Raw genomic sequence first — 18,424 nt, forward strand, 5'->3', positions numbered from 1 at the left:
GGGAGGGAGTAAGTAAGGAGTAGCTTAAGTTTAGTAATTCTCTGTCAAGAGTCTGATAAGGAATTCTCTAAGAGTTTAATCAGCTCCGTACCTTTGGTTTAGAATGAAGGAGGTCTTGTATCTCTCTCTCGGAACTCGATTTCCCAGCAACCCACAAGGAAACACTGGAGCTGGATTTCTCGGCTGGAGAAAAGACAGCGTCTCTCAGTGCGTCAGCTGGAGGGTCGGCTTCCTTCGGCACTTGCTGCTGCAGGGCGTCGGGCAAGTATTAAGTCGATCTGCTCCAAACCACCGTGTGTTTGTCTGGGCAAATCTGGGCATATTTATACTATGAAAGTGCCGAGATTGACATATGATTGGACTTAATAACGTCATATAGGGACTCAATCCCTAGAAAACTCCTTGATTTCCTAGATAAATTAGCATACAGGCAAGGGGAAGTCCCGAGCTGCTGAAGGTGGGTTTTTCTAAGAAATCATTGTAGATTCTTGGAACTTAGTGGAAGTAGCCATGCCATATTTGGGCTGCATAGGCTCAGACTAAATATGGAGATGACTTCTATGCCTATATAAGGATCGAATAATCTATACCTATATAAGGGCATGAATCGGGAAAATTACACTAGGGTCCTAGATTGATTTTCAACAAACCAATGCTATCACGGCTCTTTCTGACGTCAGTATTACCCCTTCTACTGACCCTCCCTTCACAAAATATTACGGCAATATTTTTCTGAGTTTTCTTAATCAAAAATTTGGTTAGTAACAACACAAAACAATGCTACCTTGTCTGCTTCACTAAATAAGGAGATAGTCTTCACTTTTCAAAAAAAGTTTTCTTACACTGCAAGCAATAATAATGACCAGCGTTATCTCTCTTCTCTAAGAAGCTCCTGGAGGACCTTGTACTCCTCTAGGGATAAGGCCAACATTTCACAAGAGGACTTTTTGATGGGAAAAGAGGTCATGTTACTCTCCTGGGGATAAGGCTAGAGTTTCGGAAGTGGACCCTTCGCTATTTCAGACACCCTACGTTTATACGAAATTTCTCTAATATAAGACCAATAGCCCTCCGTAGCCTCTGTATTATTACAACAGACAAAGTACTTCTGCAGTGTGATTTCTTTGCCTCACTTTTCTTCTGCCTACTTCAGGCTAAATTCCATTACCGGAATTCCTCAGGTATCTCCGTACTTGTACTTCTAGACAACATAGAACAGGACACAAACTTTCCATGTTAAGAACATATAATCGTTAATCAATAATCATTACCAAACTAATCAATAATTAAACCATCCTCTACTACCAAGAAACTGATCCAGCGAGAGGCTAAAACCTGATCAGGGACCAATACTCAATATTAGCACAGAACAATGGCCCATACACATTCACCTAAATCCCTGATGCACTGTGGTCAATTTATATACGTTCAATTCTTTTACTTTTAAAATTCATGTGTGACGTTATAATATACTAATCTAATATATACATCAACTTTCCTTCTACTTGGACGATGAACCAATTAGTTGAATAGTTGATGGTAATGATAATACTCTCTATCAAACTATTCAGTCAGCTGAATAATCACAGACTCTTGGTAAAGTTAATAAAGCTCTATCTCTAAATTATTGCAAATGCTCAATGCATACAGTCACAAAATGCATATAATGAAATTCACAAAGGGAGAGAAATCATCAGCAACTTCAAATGAATACAAACTCATCACACAATCAATGACATTAATCATGAAGGCGTGGATAGATTATGAGACAAAAGTTTCAGCAAAATCATGTGAAACAAAATATAGCGAAAGGAGGGGAAAGATGAAGAGAGAATAGTTTCATCTAAAATAATACGCATCAAATGCACTTATGACGGAGTAGATAGGTGAAGAGACAAATGTTTCAGAGACAAAACACATTTGCAAGAATGAGTCAGAATAAATACAAACCTAACGGTCTGTAGAAAACCATTCCATTGGCCTAGGTGATGGTGGGTGTTCCCCGAAATAGAATCAGGGAACAAAGATTTCAGAAACCAGGAGCAGGACAGGGACAGAAACAGCTAGGCCTCTCTGCAAACCGACGATCAGCGATGAATTCACCCGTCTTCTCTTCCTCCCCGCAAGTATGAACCACACCCAGTTATACCCTAAAACCTACATGTCTGTCCCAAATTATTTGAAACATTTTATGAAACTCGGCAGGGGATTGATGGGTTTGGGAGGTGGTGTTGTCACACCACTGTGACTTCACATACAATTTAGTCATTTTATTGTTCTACATCCTTTCCCATGGCTTGGTTCTTGAGTCGTTCTCACTATTTCTACATAGGATACATTTAAACATTTTAGTAAATATATTATAGCATCGTCCGTGGAATGAGTCTCTGGTCCCACGGTTTGTCACATCACTTGGCAGACAATTATCACTTTGACCTTCAACCTGTGCATCTCTTCTGCCATGCTCAGTGTGTCTGTCTTGCCTCTGACAGATCAGATTCACTCCTTTATTTACCCCTCCATTATTCTGCTAATTTAAGGAAAATGGCATTTCATCCAGCTCACTATGGCAAATAGAATATGAACATTCATTAATTATATGTTAGTGCACTTTTCACTGTTTACCACCCACCTTTGCACTATTCCTTGTTAACATTACTTGGCATAAGCATCAAGCAAAAAAGCGGTATTATTTATTATTCCAAAGATGCAACTTGCAACCTATGAAATGCACATGCGGCCTAGCCATGCATTATCTTTCCTTTCTTTCAAAGCATACTGCAAATAATTTTTCGTTTTTCTCACATATTATTATTTCACATTAGTGCATATAGGCGCAAAGCTATTTCCATCGTGTTTGTGTAAGGTGCACATTAGTTTCTATTACTACCTACTGTTAGTACGTATTATGGGGGTATCAATTCGGGCAGATTTCTTTTTGCGAACCCCTGCTCCATCAGTGGATTGACACAGGTAGATGCTTGGGGGCTAGTTCAGTCGAGGCTTCTGCTGGATAGTGCAGTAGGTAGCAAACTCCAGTATTTCCCTGTGTGGTCTGTGGTTTGCACCTTTTGTTTACTGTTATTTGTGATAGTACTACCCTGGGCATTTTTTTAAAATGAGAATGGCTTCTTCCTACCGAACACTGTGGGGGTTGATGATTTTGCTAATACTGTGAGGTAGCCGATCTCTTTAATCGGGATGATCTTGATACTCCATGATCTGAATAGTTCTGATCTGTATAATATTAGCTGTGCAACTGTTATCGAAATGAATGTTTCTAGTATGGGTTCTGTAGTTTGATAACCTTTAGGGGGGAGGAACTCAAATGCTATGATGTTGCTAGACTCCTATCTGCTCAGTTCAGGGATGGACTTAAATAACATGAGGGTTTTCCCCCTATTTAAGATATTGTGGGAACCTTGTGAGGAATACTCCGGAGTAAACCGTAGTCTGGCGTTTTGGTTTGGCAAGGCAGATTCATGGGTGTGTCCCTGATTGGGGCCCCCAATATGACAAGGGGACTGCTCTGCCATGTGTGGATCCAGTGTTGCTCCCTGCTGTCTCACCTCTTGAGGGACGTGATGCAAATTATCAATTTTATTCATTACCTCCACTTGAGGGGTCTTGGGACGCTGGTGTTGTGTTATTGTTACTCTGATAGGGTCCTTTAGAGATTGAACTGGATTGGTAGAGTTGGGTTCTTCCATGACTGTATTTCGGGGTGGGGGGCAACTTGATTAGTACGCCCAGATAATTTTTGTTGGTCTTGGTTGTTACTCCTACTACACTGGTGCTATAGAGTGAGGGTGGTTGGGTCTGCCCCACTCTGCTCGCTACCGCTATGGTTGGTTTGAGTGTCCTGACTGTTTTCTTAGCTCACCTTTGTGCCGGTTTTTCAGTGTCTGTGGATTCTTCTACAGTAGTCAAGGTTGACGCAGGAGAGTACTGTAACTGTAGGGGGCTGCATTCTACCCCATTTGGGGGAGTGGATTCTGCTCGTCTATTTGCAAATATTGTGAACAGATTACAAGTCGTAGGTAAGGTGGTACAACATGTCTTGTTGCGCAGTTTTCGGAGCCTTTTCTTTTCTCTCTTGCTGAGGTGCTGTGTTGGTGGGGGGCTGTTTGTGCTGTCTCACTCCCACCAGAGGCATCCTTCTCTGAGGTTGGGGTTGTTTTCAATGTCCCTGACTGGTCAGAGTCACATTGTTGGGGGAGCTGATATTCATTCCGGACCTTTGCACTCGCGGTGCCGGTGAGGGGATTACCATATCTTGACACCATTTCTTCCATGGTTGCCGGGGAGCGGGAACTCATGAGGGGGACTTCATTTTCAATGTTTGGGATAGGATGTGTATTGTTGTGCAACCTCCTCACTTTCCCCGCAGGGAATTATACACACAACAGCTCCCTTTGACCCTTCGCTGAACTCAACCCCTAAATCCTCAATCCAAGTAATCACGGGTTTCAAAAGCAGACACCCTCGTCCGAGAGCCCCCAGACCCCTGTCCCACCTTGCCCTCCTTCCCAAAGTCCAAACGAACGAATTCAAAGAACAACCCCCCATCAACTGCATGCTCATAAACTGCAGGTCAGCCTCTAAACATACATCCGAACTAGCGGAAACTATACTCTCCCAAGACATAGACGTAGCATTCATAACAGAAACATGGCTCAACAATCTCTCCTACCCTAACATGGACATGTTAGTACCTCCTGGATTCACGATGATCAACAAGGACAGGCAGGGGAATAGAGGCGGGGGCATAGCAATCATCCACAAGAGCTACATCTCCATCACGGAAATCTCCTCTTGTGATTACAGCTCCTTTGAATGCCTCTCAGTCAACATCAAAACTCAGGATACCAGACCTACACTCTGCCATCTTCTATACCACCCGCCAGGCAATTCCTCAGAATTTGGGGTTTACCTCTCTGACTTGATTGCCCACTGCGCACTAGGCAACTCTAACAACATAATCCTGGGTGACCTCAATCTAAGGTGGAATGAAACCAAGAACCCGCTCATTAAAACCTTAAATAACCTACTTCTAGCTAACAATCTGATCCAACACTGCTTAGAAGAAACTCACTACAGAGGAGCTATACTTGACATCATTATAGCCAAAAGCAAAGCTATCTCCATCGATCACATCCTCCCCGTCGACTGGTCCGATCATCACATAATACTCTTTCACATCACTCATCCGATCATGACCAAGCCAATTCCCAAAGACACCCTCCCATATGGGTCAGGAATACAGCACAAATTCCACGAGCGGACCTAGAAGAAAGAATCAGCTTGCTGCTCCCCATCTCCACTGAACACCTCTCAACCAATGATCTCACTTCTCTTTACAGCACCAATATGACGCTCACCCTGGATCAAATGGCTCCCTTGAAGCCAAAGAAAGCTAGGAACATTCCCTCTAGAACATGGTTCACCACTGACATCAAGGATGAAAGAAGACTTTTAAGAGCCGCAGAAAGAACCTGGAGGAACAATCCCTCAACCCCCCATCGCGATCTACTCCAAGCAGCACGCAGGACGTACAAAAACCACATTAAGAACAAAAAGTCCGCTTTTTCCTGCTCAGCACTAGACAACGCAAAAAGCCGACTCAAAGAACTTTTCAATATCATAAGGAACCAAACGTCAAAATCCATACCTCCTTTAATTCAGGCATCCAAAGCTCGGTGTGACAGCTCCGCAACATTCTTCAACGACAAATTCGTCAAGATTGACCTCGCACTGGGCCTGAATCCCATCTCTCTAAATGAGAGCAAACTGTCCAAAACCCCTGTCAATGCTTCCGTGAAATCTCCAAAACAATGGTCTTCATTCATTCCCATCCAGGAAACAGAGATAGTCAATCTAATCTCCAACGTCAAGCCCTCAGCCCACTCCCTAGACCAGCTCCCGCCTCTTCTGACCAAAGACCTGAAGCTAGTCCTAGCTCCAATATGGTGCAAGATCTTTAACAGCTCATTGAGCTCCGGAACCATACCAGATTGCCTCAAGGTAGGGCAAGTCACACCACTCTTAAAGAAACCAGGTCTAGACACGGAAGATCTGAACAACTTCAGACCGGTCTCGAACCTTCCTTTTTTGGCCAAAATCATGGAAAGCTGTGTACTCCCTCAGCTAACCCAGCACCTAGAAGACATTAAACTCCTAGACCCCCACCAATCGGGTTTCAGAAAGAGAGGCAGCACTGAAACGGCAATCCTTAATGACATAGATGATATACTCAAGTCACTAGACTCAGATCAATGCTGTCTTCTCATCCTCCTAGACTTATCGGCCGCATTCAATACAGTCAACCACAATCTACTCCTAAGGGTTCTGCAAGAAAGAGCCGGTCTACAAGAGACGGTCCTTCATTGGTTCTCTTCCTTCCTTCTCAACTGATCACAGAGAGTAAAAATCAAATCCGATCCCCACCCTGTCATCAGAGGTGTTCCACAAGGGTCTGTACTCTTCCCCCCAGCTCTTCAACATCTACATCGAACCCCTCACCTCCCTACTCAGAAAATCTAACATCCCCTTTCATCTTTATGCTGACGACACGCAGCTCTATCTGGAAACCTCCTCAATTGATGACATCCAGAGACTCAACAACACGCTCAAAGAGGTACAAGAATGGCTTACCACCAACCACCTGAAACTGAACCAAGAGTAAACAGAAATACTATTCATTTCCAACAAAGATGATAACCCGCAAATAGAAGAATGGCTCAAAGCGATAGATGTCCTCAATGGTAACCTCTCCTTGGCAGACTCGGTGAAATCTCTAGGGATCACCCTACACCCAAAACTTGACATGAAGAAACACATCTCAAGATCTGCGAAAAGTGCCTTTCTCAACCTAAAACTACTATACAAAATAAAACCCTTCCTCCCACCCAAGGACCTTCAACAAGCCACCCAAGCTTTAGTCCTCTCCAGAATAGACTACGGAATCGCGACCCTGACGGGGACTGCAAAAACCCACCTTGCCCCCCTGAAGACTACACTCAACGCAGCAGCAAGAATGGTCTCCGGAATTAAGAAATTCAAACACATCTCTCCAGCCCTCAGAGAACTCAGATGGCTCCCAGTGGAGTTACGAGCCAGCTTTAGAACAGCCTGCCTCATGCACAAAGCCCTGCATACAGGTAAACCAGAATACCTGGTCGCCAAACTCAAAAGGGCAGGCCAGTCCAGAAACCTCAGGAGCTCCAGCTCTCTACTGCTCATTCCACCAAAATCTCGCAAGCAAAGAACCTCAGCCAAATCTTTCGCTGGAAATGCACCCAAAATCTGGAATTCCATCCCACCCCACATCAGAACAATCCCTTCGTTTTCAAAATTCAAGAGCCTTCTCAAAGACCTTTTCCTCAACCGCATATATGGGATCTAACAGTCCCTGGACAGTCCTTCAATTGACACTCCACCGTTATTAAATTCAATGTATATATAAAATTCATTGAAAAAACCATAGGTTATAGACCATATATAGTTAGGAATTAGCATTTACAAAACCTTGAAAATTCACTGAAAAAACCATAGGTTATAGACCATATATAGTTAGGAATTAGCATTTAAAAAACCTTATTTTACTCACACAAAACCATTGAAATTCCATATATAGTTAGTTGTACTAACTATATATCGCGCACCCGCAATCCACTGCTGATCATGTCACATATTACATCATTCATGACATGGTCAGTGACATCACTGATGACATCACTGATGACATCTCAAATGACATCACTGATGACATCACTGATGACATCTCAAATGACATCACTGATGACATCACTGATGACAACATCCAGTGACTGTATTTTTCTGTAAAGTTAAAATATGTCTTACATATTTAAGAATGAGTGGATGTATAAGTGTCTGGATGAAGGATTTAGTAGGTGCATGACTGACTGTATGAGTGAGTGGTTAAATGTGTCTCACTGAGTGCATGGGTTAGTGACTAAACTGTCTTAATTTGTGCATCATTATGTCTGTTGTTCTGTAAACTGCTGCATGTGTTGATCAGTAGCTATATCAGTAACTATATGGGTTATTGATTGGTTGCCCAAGCATTTGTATGGGAGACTGAGTGTGTATGTGGGTGGCTGGGAGGTGTATGACTCTGTGCATAGATGTATGGGTTCAAAAGTGCATGTGGAAACAGCTGTATGGGCGGTTGACTGTGTGCATGACTGTATTGGTGAGTGAATAGATATCTCAGTGCTACATGTCAAAGTAAGTACATATGTAAAATACAGTACATGTGAGAGTTGACATATATAAATAACTGTGCATAAGAGCCAGTGAATGTGTGAGTGGCTGTATGGATCATTGTGCACTTGTATCCAGGATTGTATAAGTGAGTAAATATGTTTGAATAAGTAAGGTGTGTATAACTGTATAGTTGTGAAAATGGAGGTGTGATTGATTCTTTGCATGACTGACTAGGTGTGTAAGTAACTCCATGGATGAGTGACAGTCTGTGAGTGTCTGTTTACACTGAGTGTATCTAAGGTTATATTAGAGTCTGAAGAGGTTCATCGTATTATCACATGAATGATGTCATCAGTGATGTGATCAGTAATGTCAAATGAGATGTCATCAGTGATGTCATCAGTGATGTCATTTGAGATGTCATCAGTGATGTCATTTGAGATGTCATCAGTGATGTCATCAGTGATGTCACTGACCATGTCATGAATGATGTAATATGTGACATGATCAGCAGTGGATTGCGGGTGCGCGATATATAGTTAGTACAACTAACTATATATGGAATTTCAATGGTTTTGTGTGAGTAAAATAAGGTTTTTTAAATGCTAATTCCTAACTATATATGGTCTATAACCTATGGTTTTTTCAGTGAATTTTCAAGGTTTTGTAAATGCTAATTCCTAACTATATATGGTCTATAACCTATGGTTTTTTCAATGAATTTCATTGGTTTTTTAAAAGCTAATATCTATAGCTGTAAAATGTATTCTTCTTTAAATCCAAAAATATATTTTATATGTTTATTAATAATTTTTTTAAATATTTTTTTTGTTTCGCTCCCGGTCCGCGAACCGGGAAGCTTCCCGTTAGCTCAATTTGATTCCGCGATCCGGTCCGCGAACCGGTAAGAAATCAACATAGTGACGGTATCGCGTTGCCGCGTAATGCGTCTTATGACGTACTGCGTTAGCGCACCCGGAAGTGCCCCGGGGCGCGGACCGAGGCGCGAAACGCAACTCCCCGGAAGCGATCCGCGGCGCGAAAGCGCGACGTATCGCGTTGCCGCGAAATGCGTCTTGTGACGTATCGCGTTAGCGCACCCGGAAGTGTCCCGGGGCGCGGACCGAGGCGCGAAGCGCAGCGAACCGGAAGCTAACCGGGGAGCGTTCCGCAGCGCGTAACATGAGCGTTAGAGGTCATGTGACTTGTTAATAAAACTTTTCATTGGTTCATTTCACTTTTAGTTTCATAATTATGGAAGGCTAGGTCAGGTGACCTAAAAATAACACTTTTCATTGGTTGAGAAGTATTGTTTTTTCCAAATGAGGAAAACCCCTCCTTCTTTCCTCACTCTGACTTTCATTATTGTGAGAGGAAGACCTATTTTGCTTCTTGGAAGACCTATTTTGGTTGTGTGAAAATGGCTTCATTGATTGCTGCAGCTGGTGCACCCCCACCACCACCTCCACCTCCTCATGGGAAGAGAGGACCACCTCCCCAGGTGGTTACCAACACTGAGGAGGAAGATGAAGAAATGGATGAGGAGGGAGAACAACCACAATTCCTGGAAGAGTTGCCCCGGGTTTCAAGAAAGAAAGCCAGTTTCATCTGGCAGTTTTTTTCTATCCCTCCTGGCCAAAAAAAGGTCAATGCCAGGTACGCAACATGCCTCATATGCAAGGAACAATTGTCCAGAGGGACGGACAAAAAATACAGTTATGGTAATCACACCATGCATAGGCACATGACGAGGAAACATCCCCTAAATTACAGCCGGGCGGAATTAAGGGATATGATGGACAATCCTAGACCAACTCCTGTGGCGAGACCAACAACATCGGTTTCTTTAACACCAGAGGAGGCACGGGAAACTGTGCCAAATATCCAACCAAATTTTGGGCATATGATACATTTATGTATGCGCTGTCGTGCATTATTAGCTTGTGGCAACATGAGCATCAATGCACTCAACCTTGCATATGAACACCATGATTGCCCTAACCGCCCCCAGTAATTTTTTTTTGCTCCTGTTGAGCCCTTTTCAACGCCTGTTTTTTGTTGTTTCCCCCCCCCCAAAAAAACCCCAAAAAATATAAAATCGTTCAAAAAATACAAAAAAAACAAAAAATGTTCAAAAAATACAAAAAAAATATAAAACAAAAATATAAAAAAAAAAGTTCTTTTCAGAACTACCTTCCCTTTCAAAAAAAATTGATACAATGTTTAGCACTCTGGCAAGCTCTATTTCTTTTGGTTCGCTCCCGGGTTAGCTTCCCGGTACGCGGACCGGGAGCTAACCCAAAAAATTTTTTTTTTTAAAAAAAAGTGTAAGTATAAGGAAAGTAAACAGAGAGTGATGTTAAAAGAAAGACAGCTATAGGGAGTAAAGAAGAGATACTGTTTAATAGATCTATTTACCGAAGAAAAGACAGAAGAGGGTATAATTGTGAAAAACAAAATAGATAACGAAGTGAAAGAAAAACAAGCATTGGCATAGCCAATAGGTCTCGCCTTTGGGACCTTCTAAGTATTTAGTTATGCAGCATAATATCCTTGGTGCAGCAACATCAACTGTTGCATGGCTAAACACGTATAAGGTCCCAAAGGTGAGACCTATTGTCTATGCCAATGCTTGTTTCTTAAGTAGAATTGCAATACGTCTGACTCTTCCATGTGAAAAGATCTTATCTTGTGCTCTAAAGATTGCTAAAGTCTCGACAGAGAACAGGCTAGGCTGTAAGTAGGGTAAATTGCGCTTGGTGATCTGTTTGAGGGAGCGTCTGCTTTGCCTGGTGTCTTTGGAGAGCAATTTTGATTGTTATACTGGACAATATAGCCCTAATGTAAATAACATAGGGGCATATTATCAACATAGGCAATAAAAGTTTTGCAGCTTTTATCGGCAGAAATGTGTCGCTAAAGCTGCTTTTGCGGCAGAAAACTGCCGCTAAAGCCGCTTTTGCACCAGTTTTCTGCCAATAAAAAGAGCAATAATTTTATTGGCTGTATTCATAATATGCCACTTAGTGTGCTTCAACTACACAGAGAAAGCATTATGAACAAATAGTGATACAGTGATCAGTCAAAGACACTAAGAGTAATAGAGATGGAGTGAGTGAACAAGAGTGAGGAACTATGAGAAGAGAGGGACTGAGAAAAAGAGTGGAAGGAGTTGAGTAAGTAGGTAATAGAGAAAGGAATGAGGGAAGTAGCAAAGGCAGGAAACTGAGGATTAAAGAAATGAAGCAGTGGAACTAATAGTAGTTCAATGTGATAGAAATGTAACGAAAAGAGTACAAAATATTTACCTTATAATTGTCGTTAAATTACTCACTTTTTGTTTTTATACTTTCAATCTGTGAAAGAGAGAACAAACATTAGAAAAATATAAAAACATGTATTAAAAAATTACAAAAGACAAGGGCAAAGATTGAAGGACAAACAGTTTTTCAACAACTTTGACACTTACAGAAGCTACACAGTCCTAAAGATATACATTTTAAACTAACACTATCTTGATGCAGATGAAGTGAGGCCTATCTTAAAACATGGTGCATATTTTGCATTGCTGTTGTTTCAGAAAAGTGTTGCAAGACACTAAAATTTTAAATAATTGCTTCAGGATGCCAATAAGATGTCTACTATCCAGAGTTTTGTTTCAGGTGAGGCCTACTCAGGGTTGCAGATGAAATTTCGAGTTGTTGAAGAGAATAGAGGACATAATACATGTGAAGGTCTACCAATGAAGTGAGTCATGTCCACTGCAATCTTCAACAAAGTCCAAACCTCCTATGTTTCCCTGGACAGACCTAAACTTGATCTGCACAATGTGATTCGTAATGATAGGAAACACAGGTGATGTAATTGAAATACATGCAATTTATTTTGCTCATTTCACAATCACATCACTTGTGTTTCCTTTGCTTAGGTATCTCATTGTGCAGATGTAGTCTAGCATATGAAAGAATACGCAGAAGTGCAGCACTGCATGCAACAACTTTGACACTTACAGAAGCCTCACCTTCTCCATGCCTCCTACACAGTTCTACATATACATCATAAATGCAAACAGTACAGAATTAATTATACATGTTAAATGGTTTATTTTTGCTGTTCTCAGAATGTATCAAAATTCACTAAAAACAGTGACTTGAAGGTATTCATCATGTAACAGCGGGGAAAAAAAAACACAATCAAAATGATTGTGTTTAAAAAACCCATACAACATCAGAAATCAAAAATCAGAACTCCTTAAAGTTAACTTACTTTCCATGACGTCCAAGGATGTCCTATGAACAGCTTACACTCTTTTGTGCTGTTATTACTTTCAGCCCGCCACTTTCTGAAAGAAAATCTCCATCGTTTTTAAAAACATGTTACATACAATAAATTACTTCTTGCTCTCTACCACAAGATTCCACAAGGCCAAATCTTGTCAGAGCCATGTATAACTCTTGGATTTCTTGTTAGCCAATCCCGTCTTTTCACATTTCCGCAACTTTCAGAATTAAAATGTTGAAGATCATTTTCACAATCCTGGAATAGTAATATCTTCCCCTTCTTGCTCAGTCATGTTCTACTTTTCCTATGACACTGCTACAAGCAGACTTACACTACCTCTATGACTACTACAATTATTTAATTCTCTACATCACTTTTAATCACAAAGCAATGTAAAACAGTAGACAGCATTGCAGACTTACATTCCCTCTACTCCATGTTTTGATTGGCTGCTTCAATTAGCTTATAAAAAGAAACAGTTTTTCTGAACTCATTCAAAGTGCACTTATTTCTCCATGATGTCCAGTCTTGTGGTTAGAAGTTATGTCTCTGAACTACACTTATCCTCAAGGCCAAATAGTGTAGAAGCCATTAGAACTTCTTGAAATTCCACAGAACACATCCCGAAATTATCTCCCTAAAATTTTGGTTTTAAAAACACCAGGTAAGAGTTTTTAAGGTCATACGGCAATTTTTTTGTGAAAATTAAAACAGAATCATTGCAGAATGACCAGCCATTTCTAGACTTTAAATAAGCTGTGTAATGTCCTGATGTTATTGAAGGGCCGTCATGATATATAATTGCTGTAGTTACAAAAGTCCTTCCTGATATTGACAACTGCGAAGCTACAAAATTTTTTATTAAAGTTGTCAATTTTGTTCCATCAGGCCTACACCGTTGGAACATTAAAATGACGTACTGGCCATATGTTCGTATAAATAATGTGGACGTCATTTCAGATTTACATTGGCTACACTCCATGTTGTGATTAGCAGCTTTTACTAGCTTATTAAAGGAGACTGATTTACTGTCTGGCAAAGTTAAATATATAAATCTTTCTGAGTCTACACTAGTAGTACTTGATACCATACAGTTCTCGCAGTCATGCTGCCATTGATAAGAAAGCCCAAACAGCTGATCTACATCTACACCTTCAGCATGTAATACATCAAGCATATACATTAAAAACTCCTGACAATCTTGCTGAATATTTTGAGAGAATTGTGTTTGGCCTGAACATCTGTCTAACAGATTTCGAATTTCAGACACACTTTCTATGTTTCTTCTATCAGTGGTACATTTCTCTAACACAGAATTTAACAAACTGCAAAATCTTTGATCAGAATTGACCACAATCTCTTCTTTTACATTTTTTAGAGAAAACAAAACATTAATTACTACATTAGCATAGCAGTTGACACCAGAACTGTTTTCAAACTGAAAACCAACAACATCTTCAACAGAATCCTTTTTGTTTCTGCTTGTAATTTTAGGTTCATTGACTTTTTGTCTTTTTGCTACAACCTCCCCAGTATTGTTCTCATTTCTTCGTTTCCGGCCTACCACACGTTTCTCAAACAAAGGAAACTGAGGCAAATGTGGCGCATACTCTCTTCTTAACCTATTGTATTCCTTAACACAATCTAGATCCGCACAAATGTTTGTGACATCACACTCAATCAAGTACAATCCCGATAAAGTTCTAACTCGTGACAATGCCACATATGCCATACCCTCCTTGAACACAGAACTGCCAATATTCACCAATGCACTGTCTACACTTAAACCTTGCGATTTATGGATTGTCACCGCATATGCCAAGCAAACAGGAAACTGCTTACGGCGAACATATAAGTCTTTTACAAGCAAAAATCTAGCAGAACAACGAGCAATTAGCTGTACTTCCTCAATGCCATCAAATTTAATTTTTAAAAATTCAATTCCATCTCTATTTCTGTATTTTACAAAATCAACAACATTACCCATTGAGCCATTTACCAGACCTCTTTCAACATGTAAATTCCTTCTTAAAATTATACGGCAGTTCAAGCACACATTCAGAGTCTTTTCAAAACCTGCAGTTTTAGATATACTCTTCTCTAATGAATCCAATTTTGTTTTCAGATTCTCAGACAAAATAATTGTTGATCCCATATGCTCTACTCTATCAATAGCTTCCAGTTTCACAATCTCTTGCTTTTCTAAATGCAACATTTTGTTGTTAAATTTGGCACATTCTGCAAGAGTTGGCATCAAACATATTCCAGATTTCTTCTCAGTAATTTTCTGAAAAATATTCTCAGGCACAACATCTTGTTCTGGATATAAATTTGACAGTAATCGTGCATGTAAAGCTTCTTTCCCATGCTCGGTCACTTTTCCAATTCTAACATCTTGTAGAATAGTCTTGTAAACTTCATCCTTCGCCTGACGCATATTTTCATGCAGTTCAGCATAATTGAAGTTTAACCATATATTGACGTTGCCAATGCTGCCTAGGCACTTCCTGGTATCTTCATGCGTGAGCATTTTGAACACAGGTTGCCCTTTCACTGGTGTCAGCTGCAGAAGATCTCCGAAAACAATTATGTGTTTGCCACCAAATAACACATCATACTCTGTTTTGAGAACTTCTTGCATCCTCAAATGCACAAAGGCAAGCATGACATTGGAAACCATGCTTACTTCGTCAATGATAAGAAGTTTCATTTTCCTCAAGATTCTTGAAACTTCAAAACAAGCATCTCCAGATAGCTTGTGATATTCTAATTTGTTGTCATGCTCCACTGGCAGCATCAGTAAACGATGTAAAGTAATCCCTTTAATATTATGTGCTGCCAGTCCAGTTGGAGCAGTGACAACACAAGACAGCGATGACTCTGTCTTTTCCTGCAAATAGCATGAAATTGCTTTAATGAGGAAACTCTTTCCAGTTCCCGCTTCTCCACTCACGTACAGTCGGACAGGCTTCAACGACGTACATGAGCACTCTTTCTTATCATGACTTAATCCATGATCAATTTGCATGGTAACTTCGTCATATATTTTCCTCTGCTCAACGTTGAGTTGCCTTTCCAATTCTTCTAAGTTAACCGCATCCTCTTGAGCATGTGCCATGGCTCTTTCCACTTCATTCATAGCAGTGGCAGCTTCATTTTCGATAACAGGTCCTCCTAGTGGATCCTGACTCAATGAAGCAGAACTCTGACTGTCCTGAGAACTGTCTCTGGCAATCTCGGCTGCAATTGTTGCTTCCTGCTCAATTTCCGCATTCAACATTTCTACATATTTGGGAAAAGCAGGACATTCTATGGTCTCCTTGGCGGCATTGAAAGAGTCTTCGTAACAGAGAAAATCTCCAAGCAGTTCCTCTTCTGCACGCCAAGGCTTGAAAAGTTGCAAAAGTGCTAAATAGAAAAACTCCTTTTTTTCAGGAGATTCGCCACTCAATTTTCGATGGTTTACCAAGTGGCATTTTCTTTGCTTGACCAGACATCCCTCACTTCCTATTACAGCATACACTCCTTTCTCAGTATCTTCTTTGATGTTCCTCTTGAATATGTAATTTTGCAGAACCTCATACAGACAAACATTCTCGAGGTGACTGCTTCGATTTGGATAATATGTATCCAACATGTTTGTCTTCAAAATGTCGGTACTGTTTGGCTCCTTTTCCGCCAAATACTCAATTTCCCGCACAGGTTTGAGAACTCGATTACGCGTTGCAGCAAGACCAAGACTCGCCCAAACGATACTCCTGGACTTGGCATAGAGACTTGCTGAAGACAACCGGTCAGAACATTCGTACGCTCCGATTTCTCGATGCGACAACATCTTCAGACTGAAACTGTACAACTTCTTGCTGAGGCTCTTTTCATGGGAAATGTCCTCCCACATATCCTTCAATTCTGTCTTCTCTTTTTTGGTGATGTAAGACGTCACATACCGAGCCACAGCCATACAGTTATCAGCCACAAACTGTATATCCATGTTAGCATTCCACATGGACAAAATCACCGGGTTGTAGTCGTTGATGTACTTGGACTCTTCGTTCCTCTTCAAATTGTAAGTGTTTTTAGGTGATTTCTTCATGACATTGTGTCGCAACGAAGACATCAAACTGTTTACTCTCCCTTTAGAAATCACCGGTCGTGGAAAGCCGAAACGACATTTAGTGTAGAACTTGTCTTTGTTTCGGAATTTACGACGGCAATACTTTCCACATCGATGGCTTTGGAAATGCAGAACTTTTTCTCTTAGGCTTTTCTTCTCCTTTGCGTTTGGAACAGCACACGTAGAATACTGTTGGATGAAACTCATCACTGAGTCTTCTGGATCCGTTCCAAATTTAGGTGCATCCTTGATCCACAGCAACATATGTATATGAGGAGCACCTCTTGCTTGGTACTCCTTTCTCCAGAAGAAATCCAACACCTCTCCAAGAGGTGGATTCTTCTTATTCATGATGAAAGACATCATAGCTTCAAATCTATGATTGAAGTACCTACATACATTGACTGGATCCAAAGAGCACAGTTCTCCGGGTGTCTTGAATTCGATGTTATCTAAGTTAGCATTTGCCTCTCGTAGAAATTCAAGTAAGTCTTCCCAGCCATACTCGGCACAGCTCAGAGTGAGGAACCATGTGGGAGTACCTAAGTTCCTCAGCATACATTTTAAATCACCATGACGACGGTACCAGTACTCATTAGTACCACGCTGACACGCCATGAGATTAATCAGGTGAGAATCCAAAATACTATCTTGGACATTGACTTTATCCATAAAGTCACTTGCCGAGATGTTTTGCATGTGTATACCACTTTTCAAGATGTGGTTCACTGCATATGACAGTCCAGACAGATCGCTTTCAAACAGGAGATGAAACAAATAAGGAATGCATTGTCGAAACCTAGCATCTCCTGCATACAATCGCAAAGTCCGGTATTCAGAAGCAGGAATTTGATGAGGTCGCTCATCATATCTTCCTCCCTGACCTGTTGGAAAAAGCTGTGGGAAACACCGAGCTTCCAAACTTTCCTCCCAAACACTAATGGGACTCCCTTTGGCTTGTTTCATTTGAAACAACTCAATAGCATTCCCCATGACTTCCTTGGAATGAAAAGGATGAACACTATAATGTTCATATATTTCTTCACTAGTAGAGGGTTCTACTTTCTCAATTTGACCAGCACACAAATCGCTATCCTCTTCCTCACTTACTTCCTCTTCTGCAACATATACATTCTTATAGTATTTATTATTTTTTTTCAAATACAATGTTGCCTTTTTGACTTTCCTAACATCTACTAAATCTTGCCATATTTTCTTATTCTTTGTCGGAACCCCATTAACTAAGATAACCAGAGGTTCCTCTTCCACTTTTTCTACTCCAATTGTGTTAATGTTTTTCTTGAAATCTAGAGGCAAATAAACAACTCTTCCCTTTAATCCTCTCTGTAAATCTGATGGAGGCAATTTCCCTGTCTTTGGCTCCATTCTTACAATAGCCTGAAAGGGATGGATACTTTGAATCAAAATAGATTCATAAGTATTTAAGTCCTTCAATTCAGAAGGAATCTCAACCAATTCCAGATTATTATGAACTGCTCTAGCAGGCATCTGGTTTTGTTTTAATTTGTTACAACAATAAGTACACACACGTTGATCCAATCCCAAATCAAAACAATTTTCTACCATCAAGTATGTTGCAAAATCCTTCCATTCACTATTATTTTCCCTTTCACTTTTTGCATATAAATCCACTAACTTAGTCTGATTCTTATAATAAGTGCGTCGACAACACACACAAGTGAAATTAGGCCTCTCACTTGATTTCACCTCAAACGTCGCAATTTCCCTCTGGAAATTATCTGTACTGGAAACCTGTACACTATCTTCCACATGACCCTC

Source organism: Lissotriton helveticus, chromosome 1_1 (genome assembly GCF_964261635.1).
Source record: "Lissotriton helveticus chromosome 1_1, aLisHel1.1, whole genome shotgun sequence".
In the NCBI taxonomy this organism is placed as follows: Eukaryota; Metazoa; Chordata; class Amphibia; order Caudata; family Salamandridae; genus Lissotriton; species Lissotriton helveticus.